Consider the following 5,453-nt stretch of genomic DNA (forward strand, 5'->3'; position numbering starts at 1 on the left):
GCCATATGCAAATCAGTCTGACCCTGTGCCTCATGGAAACAGTCCAGCCCTAACTGCCAAGCCATGCCTTCCCTGGACCGGAAACAAGCTTCTGAGGACCGGTTTCTGGCATTTTAGCCGTCTTCAGCCCGGCTTGCTTGAATCCAGTGGCAAAGTGAGCAAGGGACTCACGTCTGAGCATACCCTGCCAACGTATGGCGAACAAAGCGGTACAAAAGGGGGTGGTGATGGACGGAGCATCGGAACCAATCAAACACTCATACCCAGTCAACAGATCTGGGTTTAATCCATCACCGTTCTTTAGCCCACTCTGCCACCCCAGTTCAGACATGGCCTTTTGTACCACTTGGATAATCAGTGGACAAGTTTTGATTACAGTAAAATGTCAGAGTGTATCCCATTAAAGTGAATAGAGAATGAACAGTTTGCAGAGAGTCATATATGTAAAAAACTTGAAAGACGTTGGAGACAAGCCTATCTCCCTGAGGCTAAGAAAGAACTAAGAACGGCTCAAAAGACGTACTATGCAGCAATTAAATCAGCAAAAAGTTTATACTACAACGGACGCATAACCAAGGCCAACAACAGTAGCAGGGAAATCTTTGCTATTGTTAAAAGCTTTGTCTCCCCTTGTGCCACTCAACCTCTTCTAGCCTCTTCGGAAAAATGGTGTGAAGAACTCTCTGTGTTTTTTGTGGACAAAATTGCAAAAATCCAAGATGACTTGCTTACTGTATGTAACAATTTTCCAGCTTCAATGACTATTCCTTCCCCCACTATGCCCATCTCTACGGACCAGTTTGCCCTCTTCACTCCAGTGGATACAACAGAGGTTGTTAAAATTCTTGCTACTTTACAATCAGGATCCCCCGCTGACCCCTGCCCGGCCAGAGTCCTTGCGGGCCTGGCTAATACAGTCAGCCAAGAGGTGACACATATTGTCAACCTCTCTCTCTCCACCGCCACTGTTCCGGCATGCTGGAAGCAGGCCAAACTGCTTCCACTTCTTAAAAAAAATGGCCTAGACCCGAAGGCCCCTGCTAATTTCCGGCCCATATCATTACTGCCGGCCCTGGCAAAGATATGTGAAAAAGTTGCATTCACACAGCTAGACAAATTTGTTGAAAGCTCTCAAGCTCTTCACCCTGCGCAATCAGGCTTCAGAGCTGCTTTCAGCACAGAGACGGCTCTAGTCGAGGTTTCTGAGGCCATTCGGGAATGTCTGGACGGAGGTGGCAGAGCAGCTCTGATTTTATTGGACCTCTCTGCCGCCTTCGATACGGTCCCTCACTCCCTCTTACTCACCAGACTAGCAGCCATAGGCATAACTGGTTCCGCTCTTGGCTGGTTAACATCTTTCTTAGATAACAGGTCCCAGCAAGTGTGGATGCCACCTTTCTCCTCCTCTCCCAAAAAACTCTCTACTGGTGTCCCACAGGGCTCCACTCTAAGCCCCCTGCTTTTTAATATATATATGACCCCCCTCATTTATCTTGCGGAACAGCTAGGAGCCAAAATTATGGCTTATGCCGATGATACTCAGCTTCTGTTTACCTGGCCCAAAAACAACTCGGACACGTCGAGGGTCCAATTCTGTTTATCATCGGTTTTCCGCTGGCTGGCGTGTGCCCAGCTCAAATGCAATGAGAGTAAATCGGAAATCTTGCTGTATGGCTCCTTTCCAGATAACTTTAGTGACTCCCTCTGGCCCACCGATCTCCCATGTCCCAAATCCATGGGTGGACCTGCAAAATATTTAGGAGTCTGGTTTAATAACAATCTCAGATTTGAGGACCACCTGAAAAAACTCACTGGAATCTGCTTTTCCACCCTCAAAACCCTGCGCAGATTTCTCCCTCTGCTCCCGAGAGAGGCCAAGGAGACGGTCATTCGCGCTCTCATATTATCCAGATTGGATTATGCGAATGCCCTCTACTGCGGACTCCCAGCCTATTTGATCCACCGCCTCCAGGTTATTCAAAATGCCGCGGTTAGGCTGCTGTTCAACATACCCAGAAGATCTAGTGTCCGTCAACCTCTCAGAGATCTTCACTGGCTCCCAGTTGCTCAAAGGATCTTATTTAAGATCCTCGTGCTAGCATACCGAGCACTTCATCAAACGGGTCCAGCTTATCTGAGAAAAAGATTTTCCCTTTATGTTCCCAATCGCCCTCTTAGATCAAGCAACCTCCACCAAATGACTGTGCCAAAGTTTAAATATAGCAGGCTCGGCGGCCAATCCATCTCTGTCAGAGCAGCGAGAGCTTGGAATACCCTTCCGCTTCATTTGAGAACATCCCCATCCATCATGGCGTTCAGGAAAGGCCTAAAAACCCACCTTTTTAACAACACTGCCTAATGGATGTCTCTCTAATCCGCATGTAATATGATCTGTTTCCCCTTTCTCTCGCGCCAGGATACTATACTTTTTAGTAACAGAGTGCGCTACAAAAGCCTCTATAATAATATGTTTCAAAAGAGGGTATTTACTTAGGTTTATGGAGGCATTTTGTTTGTCATGAGGGTGAAAATGAACAAACACAGGGTCACATCTGCCAAATGGGGGCGAATTGACAGGCACTCAATTTTTCTTAACATTTTTAGCATTTTACTGATGTGACTTCCTGTGACATCATCAATGCCAAAGACTGTGTGGCATCACTTCCTATGATGTCTGCAATATCCTAATCGAATGTAGGAATTTTGAAAAGTTGAGCACTCTGGAATATATGGCAAAATCAATTCTAATGTATTTTAGCAGTGTCTAAACTATTTCTCAAAGGATTATTAAAGTAGAGGAAGGTAGAATTTCCAAGCTTAACGAGCACTGGCAAAGCCAATGGGTCTTGCCGTGATAATGTAAGGGCTGATCTGTCGGCTTGTCCAATATTTGCCTGAAAAGTATTGTTTTAAAAAAAGAAAAAAAAGATTTACAAATACTGGCAAACTATCAAAAACATGCCTTACAGTAGTTTCAAAAATGTAAATTGAATTCAGTGTAGGCAGTTATTCTAAATGGCATGGTTTATTTTTTAAATACTTTTCACTCTGAAAACTCGGACCAGAATTTAAAAAGAATAAAGAAGTGTCAGAATATGAAGGGAAATGCTTGCCAAGGCCTATTTTTCTTTCATATGATTCAGTCGCCTAGGGTGCAGATTAATGGGCAGGTAAGAGAAGTGTCATGCTAAGTGCAACTTCTGCCTCAGATGCCAGCTAAGTTCGTACAGTCCCTTCCCTAGCACAATGATGGCATTTGTGTGCCAAAGCTTGGGCTTTCAAACAATATGTGGAATGCAGAAGATAAAACAAAAAACTGTCCAAGTTTACATTTTAGCCATACCCCATAATCCCTGATACTGTAGAGGAAGAAGTGCTATTACAGACAACCTGTGAGGGGTCGGGAGCAATACAATGCACAGTGGGTAGTTGAGGGGTGAAGCAGCACAAACAGGAGAGAGCTGAGTTAGCAAATTGATGCAATCTCATGGAGTGCAGAATGAAAAAATAGTTACTTAAACGTGAGCAGCGGAGGCAAACAAGTCATCCAATCAAAAGGTTCATAAAGAGGATATGCTCCAAGGGAGAGAAGCACACAAGATGTAGGTATGACATTGAATAAGAAGTAATCAAATAAGGGTGACAATAAAGCCAACCATGAGGCGGCCGGTAGGCCCACAATAAGTTTACAATATCATTCGCATCCAGGTGACCTTAACAAGCACTGGCATAGCCAATAGGTCTCTCCTTTTGGACCCTATAAGTGTTTAGTCGGATCTATTAGCTTTGCCAATGTATTTAAACTATGTTGTAGAGTAGTGTGGCTGCTCTGCAGAATGTTGCAAAGTTATTTTTTAAAAGTGTTACACGTATTTTTGTTACCTTATACATAATTAATAAGATATTATGTATAACTGAATGTCCTTATTAAAGAAAGAATTAACATAAAAAGTGTTTTTGAAGATATAGGATTAAAAGTAATTATTGTTTTTAAGTAACTAAGGGAAAAGTGCGACTTCACAAGCAAAATAAAATTTGACTACAGTGGAATATCACAAATATTTTTATGTTAAACCAATCAGAGGTGGGAATTAATAAAAGTGCCAGCGTTATCTTTTCCTTAACGTTAGAGAAGCTATGTGGCATTTAATCAAGAGGGTCCATTGTTGCATGAAAACCCTGCATCTCTACTGGAGGTGTTAATTGGCCCGGCACAGCTCACAGAGTCTCCTGTGAAGCAGAGGAATTAGTGTGGTCTAGGCCAGGTAGTAACCAGACTCGAGCCTTTATTGGTTCCACCTTTAATAAAACAAAATGCAATAGGTCTTGCCTTTAATTAAGTTAAAGCCATTTGCGTTGCTATACAATACCATTAGCAAAGCAAATGGCTTTAACTTAATCAAAGGCGAGACCCATTACATTTTCAATGCTTGTTTTTTATTCCTATAGAAATGGAAGGCTCTCAAACACTTTCTCAGATGTACGAGAACAAGAGTTAAAATAGTAATTCACCTTATTCTCTTTCGTGGGCATAGTAAAATGGGTAAACTGCTGTTTTATTTACCTCAACTAACAGTTTAAATGCTAGGATCTCAGCGGCATTCTTTAGCTGCTGGTGAGAAATAAGCAGACATGCTCATCTGAGTCAATGGTGCTGCCACCTATAAGCGATTATAAATCTTTGAGCTTTACGATCGTAAAAGTTGATTTCTTATTTGTTGGATGATGAGTAGAAGTAAGAGTTCCAAAAATTGCACCTTTCTAAAACTGTCGCAATATTGGCGCGTACGTGTTGTTAAGGTGTTAGCAGTGCTGCCCTCACTATACGTTCATTGAACAGCAGCGCGACCCCAAGATAAGGATGGTTGCTGAAGTAATGCTAGCGCACCAGTAAAGACCCTCATTTTGTTACGGTGATCTTGAATTTTAATATTGATTGGAACGAAAGTCTTGCTTTCTGACCAGTATTACAGCAGGAAGGTAATCTTCTTTAATCAACAGTCTTGTCCCCTCCCCATTGTAATGCAGTCCATCATGATTGCGCGGCCCTTCTCATGTTGATTTGCACATTAACAGACAGAGAGAAAGGTTGAAACTCTGCCCGGTAAGGCTTGAGTTTTGCAAACTCAGCGTTTGGACAACGTTGTTTATTTAAAATGGTATTTAAATGTACTTGCTTCAAATCTTGAATTCAATCTTCCAATATGTAATTTTGCGTATTTCTAAGTATTTAATGGTTAATTTTCCACAATGCATTTTTATCTCGTGTGTGTGTCCCAGATATATTCGTTTGAAGGGTTACATGAAACAAGCGCGCTACCGCAAAAGCAGACGCGTTTTTACTTTCGCATCCCGCTTTCACTTTAAGTGAAAGCGCTATGCGAAAATAAACACGCGGCTGACTTTGCCAAAGCTGAGTGAGAAGAAAAAAGTGTGTGGGGACTACTGAAGGA

At 42.4% G+C, this 5,453-nt stretch overlaps 1 non-coding gene across 1 annotated transcript; it reads right to left on the reverse strand.

Annotated features, from left to right (window-relative positions):
* Positions 1–4,740: 4,740 nt before the first annotated feature.
* On the reverse strand, positions 4,741–4,866 carry LOC147723148 (U4atac minor spliceosomal RNA). Its single transcript, XR_015295394.1, has one exon. It is a non-coding gene; the product is annotated as a U4atac minor spliceosomal RNA (small nuclear RNA).
* Positions 4,867–5,453: the final 587 nt, after the last annotated feature.

Source organism: Lissotriton vulgaris, chromosome 4_1 (assembly GCF_964263255.1).
Source record: "Lissotriton vulgaris chromosome 4_1, aLisVul1.2, whole genome shotgun sequence".
NCBI lineage: Eukaryota > Metazoa > Chordata > Amphibia > Caudata > Salamandridae > Lissotriton > Lissotriton vulgaris.